At 31.4% G+C, this 18,781-nt stretch overlaps 1 protein-coding gene across 1 annotated transcript in view; it reads left to right on the top strand.

The window, feature by feature from the left end:
* The first annotated feature begins 6,793 nt into the window (after positions 1–6,793).
* Positions 6,794–18,781, top strand: part of LOC132935185 (leucine-rich repeat and fibronectin type III domain-containing protein 1-like protein) — a 50,597-nt gene continuing 38,609 nt past the window's right edge. Inside the window, exon 1 of the mRNA XM_061001657.1 lies at positions 6,794–7,306. The gene's annotated coding sequence lies outside the window, so the exon portion shown is untranslated. The remainder of the gene's footprint in view (positions 7,307–18,781) is intronic.

Raw genomic sequence — 18,781 nt, 5'->3', positions numbered from 1 at the left:
GAACAACTAACGTGCATTATAAAAATAATACACACAAATTAACAAAATTTAAAATGTGGTAGTAGAAGAATGAAAAATAATTATACATAATTGACATCAACAAAGCATAAATCTACATAAATATTGTGTTTGAAAATATGTCGTGACATAAAAAAGAAATCAACGTGATTAACAATTTTGTTTGCTACAGAAAGAACTCTGGGAAAAAATGATGCGAAACTAAAATATTATTATTATAACATTGGACGTAAAGCAAATTTTTTGACCTGTACAAGGTTAAAGTATGATTATTAAAACTAAAACCAACAATTGAAAATAATTAAGAAGAATCTAATTGTCCATTATACAATCAAACAATATCATCAACCCTGCAACTTTCATTCTTAATTCACACAAAGTCATCTCTAATTGGATAATTTTAAAATTATAGAGTTTCTGTTTAACTTGGGTACTAAAAACGTATTCTATACATTTCCAACTTAATTTATATAAAGAGCATACATTGGTGGGTAACTATTGAACCAAATTATAGGTGATACCTAACAAGTGAGAAGTATAGTATTTTCAAAGAGTTCTTTTTGACAGTTTTAGTGTTTCTAAAAATACTTAACGTTTTTAAAGCTTTATCAATTATTTGTAAACGAATTTATGTGTAATGAGAAAAACATATTATTGTTTTCAAGAAAAATCCCTAAATCTCTAGTAAATCTATCCTTCTATAATAGCTATGGTCTCCAAACTTTTTTTTATATTATAAATCGTGTTACCCTTTGCACTGTTGTTTGTTTGCAAAAATAGGTACTTTAGTTCTTTAGGATCGGGAAACACATAATGATCACATAATCACATACGCTGATATCACGGCATACCCTTTGAGAAAAACTGTTCTGTAGCTATACATTTTTAGTTCTCGCAATGTAAAATAATAAACATCATAGTTTTTTTTCTTCTTAAAAATGCATAATATGCAAAGTGTACTTTACAAAGTATTCGTATCATTATATATTTTAGCTCTGCTATATAGAGGTAGCTAGCTGGAACCTATGTCATAAACCACCTGCAGTTACCTGTCATACAGTGCAGCAATCTCTGCAGTATAAAACCCCGGTCGCGGACACTTTCAAAACGCTCACTGCAGTGTTTCCGATAATAATATTATAATTGAACACTATATTATTATAAATTATAATACTTCTATATCACTATGCTTTACCTATTGTCACTACCTATGATAATAATATTAGATGTCCAGCTGAATACACAACCTTATAATAATTAGGCCCATATAACCTATAGTCTAGACATTTGTTGTTATTAAACCTTTATATTTACTGTAACACCTATTTGTAAGGAAAAAAAATGTTTCTTATCCCAATGGCCAAGTTGCCGAGGGCTATTTCTTTAATAAAAAACAAAAAACAAAATATTAGATGTATATTACTACATGTTATACTGTTGCAGGTTTGCGTCGCGATCGGTATCACAATGATAGTCGTACTATCGTCTAGCTGAGCACGCGGTCAAAAAACCCGGAGCTGGCGAAGATGACAGGCGTGTCGGGCGTTTCTCCCACGGACGATGCGCCGGCCAAAACCCATCGCCGGACGTATACAATAATATTATATTATATTATGCTCCTATAATACACATTATCATGCCGCAGGCCATTCCCGCGTTACGTATAACATAATATAGGAGCAGAATAATAATACGACTGCCGTGTGTGTGCCTATATGTACATATTATTGTAGCTTCATATAATAAAATATATTATAATAGTGGGTAATCAGTATATCCGCTCCTCGCTGCAGCTCCTAATGGCTAGACCGCTATTGTCTTTTGCAGTACAAAAAAGTAGGTATATATTATTATAGCGTCGCGTCATCGGATCGCGCTTATTTATCGTATGTATATATATACACGCGTATATTATATTATAAATAAAAAATATATATCTATAAATCGTACACGGGACGGCCACTAACGTCTTGTACCTACCTATATACTGCGTAGCAGTAGCCGATAACATAAAATAATATACGCGTGACCTGTACAAATAATGTAGAAAAAAAAATGTATTTCCCTAGATCGGATGATTTCGATATTGCGTGATAACTTCGGCTGCAGGTTATTATAATATTGCATCTCGGGAACTACCTACCTACACTATTAATTGTTTATGATATTAATCATATTATTTACTATACTGAATTAAAACAATTATAGATTAATTGTTCTTAAAATATTTGATGCGGATTACAATTAATACTGTATGCGCGTCAGTAATATTATTTATTATACATCATAGGCTTAGGAACTTATAGCTGTTCAAAAATATACAAATATGCATACTTGAGCATGCTATGAAAAAATACCAAATACCCAGTAGGTATTATGTGCCTACTTAAATCAGAAATATGCATAATACGCATAATTTTTTCGGTCTACCTATAAAATTGTTCAAAAAAATATTGAGTTTGTGAATTTGCTCAGTCCTAATATATTTATTTATTATTAAAACGAGCCCAATACAATTTTTAGATAGTTATGTTAAGGCTAAAATACACAACGCTATAAGTTATACAAACATCAATGCATCAACATACATTTCATAAAAGGTGACTGGTTTAGTCCCCCAGTATAGAAATGACAGATTTTGACTAACAATACTAACCAACAGATGGCAATTTTTTTTATTTAATTCTTTTGTTGAAGTCTCAATAGTATAGAAAGATTCACCTGCTTGAGTTTTTGAAAATAATACATTTCTGGTTCAATGAAACACAATCGTTTATTGTGTAGGTACCTATAGTGCGTTTTTAAATATTTTATGTATTTGGTATTGTAAGTAGATACATCTTACAAATAGTTGAATAGTTTAATACTGTATACTACTTTCAATTAAATATAGTTACTTGATTGTATAATAAATTGTTTATGAAACAATTGAGACAATAGTACAACGTGTTTTACTGATTAAGTGATATTTAATTGAACAAAATTGTATGGCTGTTCAATTGTATGCATCAATTTTAGTTAATTATTCAAAATAAATTATATGATGATTATAGAATTAACAATGTTAATAATTCTATATGTATTAAGTTATCATAAATCAACACTAAACATTTAAAACTATTAGCTCTTAACTTAATTCAATTTAATAATAATTTTTTTGTCTACCTACAATAATAATAGTAAATTGTTTTTGGCGTTTAAGTCTCCGAACTAGTTGCTATTGTTATTCTAAGTATAATGTATTCAGAATTAATATTATTACTATTTAATATACATAAATCACTAAGTATATGAAAATTATTATTAAAAAATAATTCTATATGTATTATTATAAAACTATATTTTGAATAGGTAATAGGTATTAAGCATTCAACATAGTTTACCTGCAGATAAATAATATAGTCTACAAGTATGTAAATGAATAATAATTAATACGTTAACCTAAAACTGATAATTATTTTTAATTTGTATAATACACGAACTTAAATTTAAAAATATATGTAGATATACAGAATGATTCATCAAGCATGCTCACCCCCTTTTTCTTTAATAATGCAGTTATTCAAAGTCTGATTTTTTTAATTTTTAAATATACGTTAAAACCATATTTTAAAATTCTTGAGATTTTTTATACTACTTAAATAGTGTCTTGTGGAGATACAAAATTCTGTTTTTCAAATGAGAAACACCTTTTCAACTGTAAATTATATAGAGAAAAATTAATGTTATAACAGATAGATAATTATTTGTCTGAAGTATATTGTGTACCTATGTTTTTTACGTTTAGTATAATACTACAGGGGCGTAATTAGGGGGGGGGGGGGTAATTAGGGGGATGGATCCCCCCAAAACTTTTTTTTTATCGTTAACATTTTGATCTGAGTATTGATAATAACCATTCATGTTTGCTAAAAACGTATACCCCCCCCCAAACCAAATTCCTAATATTACGCCACTGTAATACTAGGTATACTATAGGTATATTCAATGCCCAATGGTGTTATTGTTTACCTTTATATGTAGGTACCTACAAGTTACATGTTATAACGTGTATTATATTTTATTTTAATTATATAAGTGATTGCAGTTTTACCATACCGCTTTATTTCCGAAGTTCGCATACGTATCTTTTACAGAATCGTCAGTTGCATATTGAGTTCAATAAGATGCATACATTTTCAGACAATAAAACTATATACCTACTTAATTTTATAACACTAGAATAACATTACACAATTATCATGCCTAATTATTCTACGCATGCTTGAATTAAAATTCATCTTGACCCACATTATATACTAGATCTATAAAGAACCTGCAAGAAAGAAACGTTTGAATATTTTATATAAAAATTGCAGAGCACAACAATGATAATATTCTAGGAGAAAAAATGTACATAATTGTTACGATGTCATTTTTACTAGGTACTATAATAACATATACAACAATATAAACGCATATATTATATATCACTATTATTGGTTTTAACTTTAAAAACTATATTAGTTATAAATGCAATACGTATAGGTACCAACTATATTATAGAGGTATGCGAGCGATAATCTGCAAGTCTATTGATCTTAACTATATATAGTATAATATTACATTTTTTTATTTACTCGAGACAAACGCATCGATGGTACCTATATTATTGTTATTATTATCCGAATAGTGTATAGGCACATCGGTTTCGGTAAACCTGCTTCAGCAGTGTCTATATAACAATAATAACAATAATAATATAATAACTATGCCTAACACTATCCATTGAATGCAATGATCCGATCAATGTAATATTTTAATATGAACAAGACGTAAATCAACCGTCATCGATATATTTTATTTTAAAAGCGAGATTAACCACAACGCAAAACAAACAAACTAAACGCGAAAACCTCTACCGGCCGATGAAAACGTAAAACGACGATATTCTTGTCACGTCCGTTCTTTTCCATCATCGTTTACCGTTCGGGTCGCTAAATATTTACGCTCTCCGCTGTGAACACAACTCGAATACTAAACAATAATAATATTATGCTACCGCGGTACGCCCATTAATAATTATACTGTGCATAGTTATAGGCGATGTAGGTGTGTAGCTGGTACATGCCATAATTATTATTGAGGTGTGAAATTTGCACCAAATTTGATCCAAGATTATAAAAAAAAAATTTCTGCAGGTGTAATTTGTCCGGGAATTATTATCAAGTCTAAACTGTATTTTTTATAAGTAACAATAAATGCGTGCATCGATGATGTTCATAATAATAATATATTATATAATATAATATAGTTGTGTGTAGGTATAATTAATATTGTAAATTGATCAAACTATTAAACGTGCCTTATCGAGACTTTATGTTGTCAAGACCTTTAATCCTCTTATATACATTCATATTGCAGATCAGCCCTCTACAAATCGCTCATCGCCAAACGGCAAAATTACAAACCCTGCAATCGCCTACCTATTATATAGAAGCGTTTATTAGAATGCAGTAACGCAGTATAATACAATAATTAAACATGGCCAGGTCAGTACTAAAGGTACCTTGTATCTCCTACACACCTATAATAATTATTGTAAAAAATTGCGAAATTGTTTTTTTATGTTTTTGTGGTTGGTCGCAGAAAACCAATTTTCTGTTACGTCGAAAAATATAATAATATTATTGTATTATAATTCGTTATGTGCGTGTATACCGCGTGTGTGTGTGTGTGTGTGTGTATGATGCGTATTATTATATACAAATACTTACGGCGGGCACAGATATTTACACCGCGCGCGCGCATGCATACCAGTACGTTATATCGGGCTGAACTCGCGGCACAAAACCCGAAGTGCATTGACCACCACTATGATATTATATTGTGTACTCTGCGGGTACATATTATTATTACTATTATTATTATTATTATTATTATTATTATTATTATTATTATTATTATTATTATATATGCTTGTGTTAAAGGTACCTGCTGCATGTATATACCGCGCGACTGTTCTCTCCGCGGGGCAAACGCATCCGACACACACAAGTGTATTATACAGGGCGATCCTCCGAGCACGCTCAACCCCCATGTCTACGACCTTTCATATTGAATTAATTTTCGATCTGATTTTCGGGATTTTTATATAATATACTCAAAGATCATTTTTTTCAAATGCTCGAGTTTTTTTTGTAAAGCAGTGTTATGCAAGCGACACAAACTTCTGTTTTTTTCAAATGAGAACCCCTAAATTGTTTAGTGGATAATTTATTTAAACGTTTTGATGTATCTAACTCAAGAACCAAACGATTAGTTTCTCAGTTATTAAAATGTTTCTACCATAAGGAATAATTTGGTAGTCCTTAAAAATGGTTTTACAAAAATACAAAATATATTTTGTAGGTAAATTTTGATCTTGTATTTATTATACTTGGATCATTTTTACAAATTATAAATTGTGATAGATCACTTTATTAATTACTTACATTTTAAAATTATTATAGGGAGCAAGCATTTGAAAATTCGGTATATTTTGGTACATCTATTTAAAAATTCAAAAAAACATTTTTCGAATAACTACATATACATTGTTAATGACAAAAAAAAGGGGTGAGCATGCTCGGTGAATCACGCTGTATACAACAGTGTGGTAGGCTGCTGCAGCTAAAATATATAATGTATATATACACTTGCCGACGGCCGGCCGTCTCCCCGCCAAGAACGAGAACGAGAATATAATAACAATATAATGCCGACAGAAGTAGCAGGCCGGCCGCCGCCGCCGCAGTCATCAGTATCTAACCGTCTTTCCACGAGACCGGCGACCTGTGCACCGACCAACCACTTGTTGTCGGGTACGTACCGCACGCACGATACCTGCCTAAGTCGATTGTCTCAGCATCGCCTACTCGATTGCCGGACCACCGATATCGCCGTCGACCACAGTAAACTTTTAGTTAATTTGTTTTCTTATCCGCGAGACTCTGTCGTCGTCGTCATCTCAGACGCTGTTTCTTGCACCGGAGCACATGCCGCACGCGGACACCCGACGGTGACTTACACATCACAACCGTATACAATATTATATCATACGATATAATTATAAATCAACGAATTCACGGGCACTGGATTTCTTGAGTATTGACACAACTTGACCACCTGCCTGCAGCCTGCCCGTCAACGGCGTCCGTACGAGTTTTCCCGGCTCAGCGTACGACCGGGTACACCACCGGCATGGTTTCCCGACACATGTTTGGTGAAAATGACTAAATCGTGTCCATCGTCCACCGCATATTCAAAAGTAAGTTTTTTCTTTCGTTTTCGTTCTATCACACGGTCGACATTTGGTTGACTTTGCGGGTGTTTATTAAATTTTAATGACGTTTGTTTCACAACGGGTGTAATGATAATAATTAATGATAACATAGTTATGTGCTTGCATGTGGTGGTTCCGTACGACAGTAGGACAATATTATGTCAAATATCAAGTACCAGCTGTAGTGCTATATATCACTATACAATATGCATCCTGCAAATTGCAGGGGTGCACTTAAGGACTTTGTGGGTGCATCCTGAATTCTAGAGCTAGGCCAACTCAACTATACCACCTTATATAGTAACACCTATAACCACGAACGTATTATATTAAGTAGTAAAAGACACATGGTCGCCTATCCATTCCACCTGTGCAGTGGAATTTGTAATAAAACTACCTGTTAATACTGATAACTGAATACAATTTAACCAAAACTATTATCAATAATGGTTACTTTATTGAAAATTAAAATTATACGTTGCATTCAGCAGATAATGGCTAACAAACCCACTAATTTCTTGGAGCACTGCACCATAAATTGTATACTCAAAAATATCAAACCACCCTCTGCCTAAACATCATAATATTATCGTCTCAATCAATTTGTTTTTAGTTTGTCATAATAAAATAGTAATAATATATACGTACTTACTCCTTGAATTTTATTATAAATATGTATGTAAGATGATTTTATTGACAGTAATCACTCATTATTTCAATTGCCTAGTACCTGTTGGCTCTTAGAAAATGTAATTTGCATGTAATTCTTACAAGCAATAAATATTTCTTTAATGTTTTTTTCATCTAAATTAGGGTTGATATATTATAAATCAACTACTCTTGCATTTTAAATCACAATATTTATTCTTAATTTTATGTAGATTGAATAAGTCTAGACTTTTCTAAAGATGGTTATGTATTATGTATTAAGGTTATACGAATATTAAAGCGTTAGTTTTATTTATGCGTAAGGATTTGATATGTCTGTTCCTTTTCCATGAGCGAATTTTACTCAGTGTTACTATAGTTAGAACACCCTTAATTGAAGATTTGCGCCGATGGACCTGTATACAATAAAATTCAACAATAGATCATTTTGAAATGATACATCATCATGTATTGTGGTTTCCATTATAATTGACGATTTTAATAGGTTTCGTTCATATTCGAAACTATTATATTATTATTTATTATATTGATAGATGTATTCTAGATACGGTCACAAACACAATATTAAACTATCATTGGCTTGTTTATTATCTTTCACCATAGGTTCTAAAACTGTGTAACCGAATCTATAAACTCGGTACGAGTTTATGATCTTTTATACTTAGCTAAATAACAATATAACATTGTTGGAATATGAACTATATGTAGTCCAACAATTGTTTACTATTGATTATACATACCTAACTTGAACATTTTAATACTTAAGGTTAGCTAGCTGCGCGGGTTTCAACTACCCAGCTATTTACATTTAAAGTAGGTAACCTAATTTTTAATTATTCGGTTATTTCCATTTATTGAAAGACTAGAAATGGTATATTATGTTTTTCTCACATTATCATATAAACCATTAAACCTATATATATTTTTTTTGGTTCCCAAATGACAAATCAGTTTTTTTCTTTCAGATAGATACCAACTGAAGTATTTTCTTCATATTGTATACTATATTATAATATGTATCTATTGAATACATTTAAATTACCCAATTTAATCATATTAATTAATATAAAATATTAACTACTCATAGTAAATAAACAATATATTAGAAATTATATATATGTGTATGTATTTAAATTATGAACACTAATTTGAAAAAAAATTCGAAAACGGTTTATTATTATTTAAAAAAGAGCAATGACAAAACAGAAGGTCATTTTAGGTTAAAATTCTTCCTAAAAGGTCAAACGTAGTAGCACGAAGCCGCTTACAATAATAATTAACGTAATTTTATAACTCCTGGGAAACAACTGTTCTCATGGTTTCTTGGAAACATGGATGTCTTTGGTTTGAAAACAGAGGTAGGTACCTTCCTAATTTGAGCCATGCATATTTGTTAATACAATATTATTATAATTTTTCAGTGTTAAATGAGAAATGGATTTTTTTTATAATTAGGTGCCTATGTTTATTATTTACGGTATAGTTAATAATTTAGAAATTATTAAAATATAATAAGCACATATACTATGAGAATGTGGATACCTATTAATTTTTAAACAAAATATTAAATCCACGTCAGTCACCTTGTCGTAAATTTAATGATAAACACATTGTTTTGTATGGAGATATTATTTCGTAACCGGGTAATTTAAATTTCATGTTACCCACAAAAACTAGAGATTATAATAATATTTTAATAGTCTTGTGTAACTTTTTTTAAAAACTTTTGCAACAAATCGTTTCTAGATTTGAAAATATAATAATACAGTCCCAAAAATACAAATTTAAGTATGCGTTGGTAGCTTTTTAATTTTAAAAGTACCTACACAAACATATTTAGGCATAGTTAACTAGGCATAGACGCATAGTTCATATAACAATTATAGTCAATAACAAATTAGTTAGGTATAGGTAAATGCAATGGTTTACTATATAGACCACATAATAATTTACCATGTATTACACGTAATTATATGTAATTATTCGTATGTATTCATAATTTAGTTAGACATTTCTTGTGGGCCTTACGTTTTTTTTCTGTTGTACCTAACCGAATAGGAAAAAAATACATGTTATAAAATCGTCCGATTGCGATACACGTTGGTAATAATATGGCTGTATGAGTCCTCCTCGCATACAACTGTCCGATAGGGAAATAATAACACGTACAAACATAATGATAATAGTTAATAATATAATGTAAAATAAAATAGTACCTAACGAAAGTTTACTGCAGCTACCGTACGATATATATTATTATATCGTTTGCTATAATTACAAAATATAAAATAAATACATTTGTATATAAGTCATGTGTCCTGTATAGGTTATTCACTGGCCGACGGAATAACGTTACGTATTGAATGACAGTTACCGTTATGTAATAGATACATATACATATATATATACCTACAATTCTGTCTCCAGGAACGATATTTGGATTAACTAGTTTATAGTCGTTTAGACACACTTTTTTGAGATTAGAAGAGATGAAAGTGTTCTGTGTTGGTGAAATATTGTGTGTATTGTTGAATAAGGTATTATAGGTATAGGCACACAACCATGATAAATTAATTAGCTACTGTAAGTATAATATATATCTCATAATATATACACGTGTATAAATGTGTATTTCTATGTTTATATTGGCTATGACGTATAATATGACGGATTAGTCGTTATTTAACGACGGACAAAAAAAAAATAGACAAAAATGAATACTACATCATAGTGTGTACCTATAATAGAAAATGAAACAATTGTGTTAAATGTTGGGATGTATAATATTATAATATTATATTCCTCTAATGACATCGTATTGTCTAATTACTCTAATTGTACTAAATACTAATGTTAGTAATAAATGTCTAAAAACCTGTAAACATTACATAGGTGCATAAACACACCGTATTACACATAATACATAAAACTATATAGCCGTTTGTTTAGTCGGCAGATTAATTAGGAGACCACGTATTAGGCTAGGTACCGTATGATAAGTATTTACCTATATATTGTGTACATATTAATATTAACCTGTCTACGATTAGTGATAGGCAATAATAAAATATTTAAAAAAAAAAAGTATCTTGATACAAGATACATTCAACGATTTTGACAAAATACTATTTAGTATTTACCTACATATAGATACCTACTTTTATATTTTTGTTTAGTGTTGTTTACCCATAATATACAAGATGCTGTATCCAATATCGGTACAAGATATTTTTTTTTTAAATAATTATTATAGTTAGCTTCAAAATTGTTAAAATGTAAGACACTTCAATTTTATTTACTTGGCTTTGGGAAAAACTGGGCTCCTAAGGTCTGTGGGCTTCAGAACCTATTCCCGCAGCTGCCAAAATCTACGCTTATCTACACATAAATGGCTTCACAGACAATCAACAAATGTTAAAAATTACGATAGATATGCTACATATACCCATCCCTGACCACAATATAATATTATTATAATGTGTTTCGTACTGAACATTGCAATATTAATTTCGGTGACTTAAACGCACGTGTATTTGATATTAACGACATGCGCGTCTCCGTATAAATATTTTAGTTTGGCAACAGTATAGGTTCATATATAAATAGTTACTAAGGTCATTTACAGTTATTTAGTAAATTATAATATCTACGATCAAAACAATTTTAAAAAGAATATTTTTTTTTTTTTTTTAATCAATCGCGTAATTATTAGATGATCACGCACGCGTATGAATTATACGAAATACGAATCATCCGAATATGGTTTACCTACACTAATTGTAGGTAGATACCACTACATGACGACGACGACATTTTATAGAAACAAAAATAAAACAAATCGAGTATTCGTTGTTTCTCTGTGAATAAATTACCATACAACAATAATAATATGTTAACGTCTTCATCTGGAATAGGAAAAAAAAGCTAAAAAACAACGAACCGGTATTTTTGATGTATCAATATAATATATATATTTCACATATACACGGAACACATCAAGATACTCGTATACAAGACCTGTATAATACTTACATGTGTAAACTTATTTTAAAACGTATTTCACGCGACGTATACCAATAACTACTACACTAACTAGTTGAAAAATCAATTTTCTTTAAAATATTGTTCTAAGGCTGTAAAAATAAATATATTTATATCTACTCGTGGCTGGGGAGGGGAGCTGAAATATTCCGTCACAATATATTTTACAAACACGTTGTATCTAAATCGGATGGTTAATACTTATAATAACTACTGTATACTATAATAATTTACCAACCTATACCTACACCGCTTATTGTTTTAAAGGCAATTTGTATACGCAGATCAAAAAAAATAACCATCATAAGGTAAATGAATTAATTAATATAATATAATATATCATATCATCAATTTATATATGGTTTTACAAAAATAGATAGGTAGGTACATTATATTATTATCTCCCACCACCAAATATTCGATCGCATCAGAATAGTGCAGTACAGAGCATCTATTTCTATAGTTCAGGTAGACATAGAAACACGCCTGAAGGGTCTATTAGTATAATTTATTTATAATATTATTATAGCTATTTATACGACGTTGCCTCAAGTCTCAACGTCTTTGTCTTGGAAGTCAATAACTTTTTTTCTGATCATTTTTGAAATACATAATATGATTATTTTGAAAAAAATTATCACTGTCCACAGAACTGCTTTTTATGTGTAACAATAAATTAACTGTAATTGTTTGGTTTACTTCAACAATAAATAAAACTATTAATAAGGTAGATTTGTTTTCTTGGTTCTTAAGAATCTCAAATTTCAATTAAATTTATACCTGTAGAGATAATTTGTGTAAATATTTTGAAAGTCAAATTACTAATTTACACAAAGCATTCCAATAGTTGGACGAGTTTCAAAACGTATTTACTTGGGACGTGACGTATAACCATTGCGATAGTTTTAATAATGACAAATGTCATAAACAAAATATTTGGGTGGTGCCAAACTGTCAACTGCCAACTTCCAAGAAACATGACGTATAACTGTATAAGACGTTTTCAATATTCAACATATTCAATATTAATTGCAAATAGTCTACCGTAAAAGATCCTGCCCTCGGGGGGGCAATAAATTAGTATTATTAAACTTCAACGTAACAATGTTGCCTAGAACACCTGATATAGGCGTTTACTGATTTTTAATTTTAAAGTAAGTTATAACTGTAAAATAATACATTTTTTAAATTATAACAACTCCGCTTTGCAACTAAAAAAAATATAAAACCAAACATGAGGTGCCCTAGATAATAATGTTCTTATACCTTTTTTAGTTCTATAACAGCTTAATTTACCCGAATAATCTGTTATAACGGTAGATATATTGTTATAAATAATTATAATATATTCTCCGTTTCGTAAGCAGCGGAAAAAACAAATTATGCGAAATTGGAGTCCTCTTTAAGTACTCTACGTCACCGCGTTAACAACCCTTGTATTAAATTTTATCAAAGAAATTAAAAGTTTATTGCGGTGTTTGTATAGATATATATAAATCACCAGGATCACCACAATTATGTTTTCCTTCCAAAAGCCGTTTCCGCCATTCGTCTATACTATTCGTCGTATTCGTTTATAGAACTACCTACAATAAATTGAGTTAAAATAAAAAAGAGGTGTGTCTAACTGTTTGAAAGTCAAACCTAGTTTTAAACAAACCAAACTGAACCGAAATTGAATAGAAAGTTCGTAATTCTATAGTTGTTGATCCAAACTCCAAAAGAAATCAACGTTTTGAATAATAAAAGTTCCCGGTGTTTATTTTGTCTATTGTCGTCTATGTTATCGACGAAAAATACATTGTTTCGGTTCGACGTAAAACTAAGTTTGGTTTGACATACTTTAGTTTAAAAGCTCGGTTCAGTTTCAGTTCGATATTAAACGAAATGTTTGGTTGTTTGACATACGGCTTCGGTTCGTTGTCAAACGAATTGTTCGGTTCGAAATACGATTACAAAATATAAATTTTTTTTCTTACTTTACCGATAAGAACTCGGAATGACTGCATCAAAATATACGCACGAGCCGTTTTTAAGTGGTCGTAGCATGTAAGACGTATTCGAGAGGTGGTCAGTTTTTCAATAAGCTTTTAGTCCCAACGTCGTGTAGACGATTGTTTTTTAACACCGGCGCCACTGGACCTATAGTTGTGTATATTTTATATGTTTTACACTTTACGCGCCGGGCGAGTGGCGACGGTGTTGGATACTTTATACGATGTGGCTGTATAATATAATAAATGTGTATATGTATTATTGTGTCTACAAGCCGATACTTACGATTTTACATTCCTATGCTCCCCGCCAACGGGCACGCCCAATATTCGCGTGAGAACACAATCCGATTTATTTTATCGTTACCCGCAGAAACGAATATTATATTGTATATTTTTTATTGTTCATTTGTACGCGTCGGTTGCCGATACGGGGTGCGTCGGCGTCGGCGAATCCGCAGTCTTTAATATAACATATGTGTGTGTGTGTGTGTGTGTGTGTGTGTGTGTGTGTGTCTGTTGGTTTCGGCGCCGACGGCAAACTGAACGCGTTACGGACGAGCGCCGCTGACCAAAACCCACCCATGGTTGTAGGACTTTTCTCGAACGTGTACGTAAAATATTAGGCGCAGTACCTACAATATAATATCGTTTTATAATAACAGGTACTAGCTTATCCTGCACAGTGTTGCCCGTGAAGTAAGCCTGCTTAAACTCCGTTAAAATATTATGTAAACTGCATATTGTGTTTTGACCGCCTTTATAAAATATACAAGTCCAAAATCATCACAAATTCCTGTGTAAGCCCCTCTTCAAAATTCAAAATTTAAAAAATTGGTCTCTAAATGCGCATATAGGGCATTACTCATGTGCCAAATTTCAGAACCATTTAGTGCAATAGACATTACCGCTGACACACACACACACACGAACATTGCCTTTACTTACTAACATGGATATTACACGACGATATGCGTATAATTTAGTCGCGATCTGTACGTGTCCTGGCGACGGTGCCCTAAGTATTCGTCCGTATAATTGGGACGCTTTAAAACGTCAGCTAGACGCAGGACATGATTCCAAGGTGCGAAGATTAAAAACAAACGTAGGCAGGTATATAGGTACTCGCGCGTATTTAATACACAGACAGAATTTTAATTTTCGCAGACGGTTTTCGCGTCCGCAAACGATGACGCATATCCATTATACTCGGAACCCCACCCTATACGACCGTGTCGTTTTCGCCAGAATATTATATATTGCGGATTATAAACAACCGTTGATCGGCATTCCGATATTCGTTGTAGATGAAAAGGTCAGCTGTAGTAGGACGTGATTCGTGTTCGAGTGTGCCTATATAGCGTATATTGTGTTTAATAAAATAATAAATATTATAAGGTCCCCTCAAAACTGAGCAGAATGACGTCGACAAAATAATGAAAAAAACTCGCGTCCGAGATGAAATCAATATATCATGGACCCTACTACTGACATGGGTCTGCAACCCACGGCCAGCCTTGTAATTTCAGAGTTCCGAAAACACAATATCTTAAGCATAGCATGACGTACTTTTTATCACATTTTTATAATCATGTTTTTATTACGAATGCGGCCTGAGGGATTTTTCAAAAAATTAATAAGTGGCTCGCTGCCTAAAAAGGTTGAAGACCCTTGTCCTATAGTAACTTTACGTGGCGGCGGTCGAGAGATCACCGAAAACAAAATCGCATGACTCCGGACAAATATTTCTTTAAGAGGACGCCACACCCGTCTATGTTGTTTCCGTCTTACCATGCGTACTACAGAGCAAATATTTTGTGTTCTGTAGTTCAAATTTTGTTAAGTAATCTTTAATAATGGAGTGACTTAAAGGTATACGAATATTATCTGTGTTTTCACATGGGTCTTTTACGATCCATAATTTTTAAGCAAGTTATGAGTAGGTATATATTATAATAATTCGAATTAAAATATCGAAAAAACCCTCGTGAAAACACTGAAAACACAGATAAAACCTATGTTTACCTCTAAGTTTGATAATAGGTCAATGCGCTCTATTATTATAGGTTAATACACGAAATTGGAATTGCTGAAAACTAATTTGACATATATTATGTGTATGTATGTAAAACCATAAGCGGGTGTAACGTCAAGGGGATTATTTGATGCCGACGATTTTTAAGGAATCTAATATACGCAATTTCATATTTATATACGTGCCGGTCGTGTAAATTTGTGTGTAATAAGTGATCATATAAGTGTGTTGTGTGTGTGACTGTTGCCGGGTTTCATGGAAATGTATTAATTTAATGGTTCATAAAAATGTAACGAACTAATCATGGGCCATTAAATTATGTTTAAGTAACCGTGTTAACTCACTATTGATTCGTTAAAATATGTATAGTGATTGTTCATACAACACGTGTGTAAAACAAATAGCGAATTACTCTCGGATGTGCATGCACATGTCAAAACACGAATATTAATTAATTTTGTTTTCTTGGTCTAAAGTCAATCCATATTTTGCCAATATTGTACCATTGATTAAAAATACTAGTATTTTGTTTCGGTATTAACCGGTGGTTGTGAGTTTCTATTCGTTTTTAACGTTTCAAAGTAATTTTAAAAATATCAAATCGGTATACCAAACCAACCAATTTATGATCCATTATATTATTATATTAATCACATGACCGCGTACACGATTATTTCAAAACCATTCCACATGCCTAGGTAATGGCGCGTACCTATCTATTATGGTTGTTCGTACCTATATGAGAAAAAAAAGAAAATGACCAATTCGAATGTAGGTATTTCATAAAAATATATACTTGCTCGTAAAAATGGATTATACAATATAGCTGCAGGTAGGTACGTATACTATGCAGTTGTTTAAGAATCACCTAAATCTGTAATCATATAAAAACCGTTTGAGATAAATATTGGGATAAACGGAAAAAAACCAGCCTCCGGCAGTCATGTGTCTTACAATCTGGAAGGATATCAAATTATATGTTGCCCCACATAGAAAAAAAAAATTTCTAAGGAGTACGATCGGCTCTGCCTCACATTTATAATATTTTCACTCTCTTTTTTTTTCATTTAATATTACAATTCGCATGTATAAGCTGGAGACTTACATGGAAAAATAATCAGACCATCGTCAATTTATCATTGCTGCTTTTTTTTTGTATAGTTTTTCAATACATAAACATAATATTATAATATTATACACATACATAATATATATATATATGTATAACTGGACTTCGCATGGACAAAAACGACTCACTTCCTCGTAATTTGTATGATATATAAGACAATTTATCTCATCTTTGAAAATAAAGAACATAATATTATATACATGTATATATTTTTTATTTCTAGTTTTTTTTTAATATGTACGCTTATTATATATTATAATAGACATTTTTACTGTAAGATTACAGTTAAGCACAGAAATATCTATACAAATTACTGAACACGACTGATGAAAGTATTATAGTTGCACTTGGATTTTTATGATACAATATATTATAACATTTCATTGTTTAAATAAGTTTGCCGGATCAATATTGAAAATCAAAAATCATTAAGGTACAGCTGTCATGATTTATGCGTGGTTTTCCGAAAATTGATGACTGCAATTCAAATTATTTTACTGGTTAGGGTTCGTGTAATCGTGTATAAGAATTAATTATTAAACAGCCGATTAGTAAAAGGTAAATAAAATTACTACAGTAATTATCAAAATAGAATCCGGTATAACGACCTTTCAATGTACCTTTATGCAACAGATTAAGTCTTAAAAAAGAATAACGATGAAGAAAATTATCTATATAATACACCTATATACAATAATACATCTATAACTTAGACTGTATTTAATATTTATTTGGTTATCTATATTTAATATCTGGATATGTATTTCCACTGTTTATGTATAGATAGGTATTATATTACATAATATTCGAGCCGAGTTAAGAAAATGGGACTAACTTAAAGAAAAACATTGAAATTACAGATAACTTTTTTGGTAACACTTTTGCTGAACATTTTCCTGGTATTTTAAGGTGTCTATAAACTGACCTCTTTTCACCAATAATCTGGCGCAATTCTGACTTAATGGTGTGCTAAAAATCGACAAGAGTAAAGAATTAAAAAATTAAAACCTAAAACGTACACTGAGTAAGGAGACTGAAAGAGGAAAAAATATTATGGAGACGAAATGAGGTGAATTTTAACTGAGACGTGGTCGAAAAGTTTAAGCCCAACCCCACCCGGGGAAAATTTCACTTGTCAGGGAAACGGGTAGAGCTAGATATTTTAAAAAGCTGTTCAGAAATTAACTGGAATTTTCTAAATATTAGTGCAAAAATAACGGTAAACTGATGGTTGGGGATGTATGTGGAGCGTAAGCCAACTCGTATCTCGTATCTAAAATTCTAAAAGATATTTCAATTTATCGATCGGGTATAATAATAATATATTATGTACAGTGTATGACGATTAATGTAATCTAACTATCGATGATCCGATCGTTAAAGTCTCCGCGAACTATGTCCCGCCGACTGTCGTTTGTGCTTTCTCGTCATCGAGAAACCTTAAACTTAACGCTAACCTAACGCGCGTTCTAGTTGTGCAGGAGTTCGAGGTTGGTATCGATTGAAAAATATTGTACCCTATCGATATAATAATGTGTGTACAATATACGAAGAGTAATGTACCTACCTATCGAAGACCCAATAATAATAAT

Source organism: Metopolophium dirhodum, chromosome 1 (genome assembly GCF_019925205.1).
Source record: "Metopolophium dirhodum isolate CAU chromosome 1, ASM1992520v1, whole genome shotgun sequence".
Lineage (NCBI taxonomy): Eukaryota > Metazoa > Arthropoda > Insecta > Hemiptera > Aphididae > Metopolophium > Metopolophium dirhodum.
Note: the sequence above shows the minus strand (reverse complement) of the source record. Positions and strands in the feature narration are given on the sequence as shown.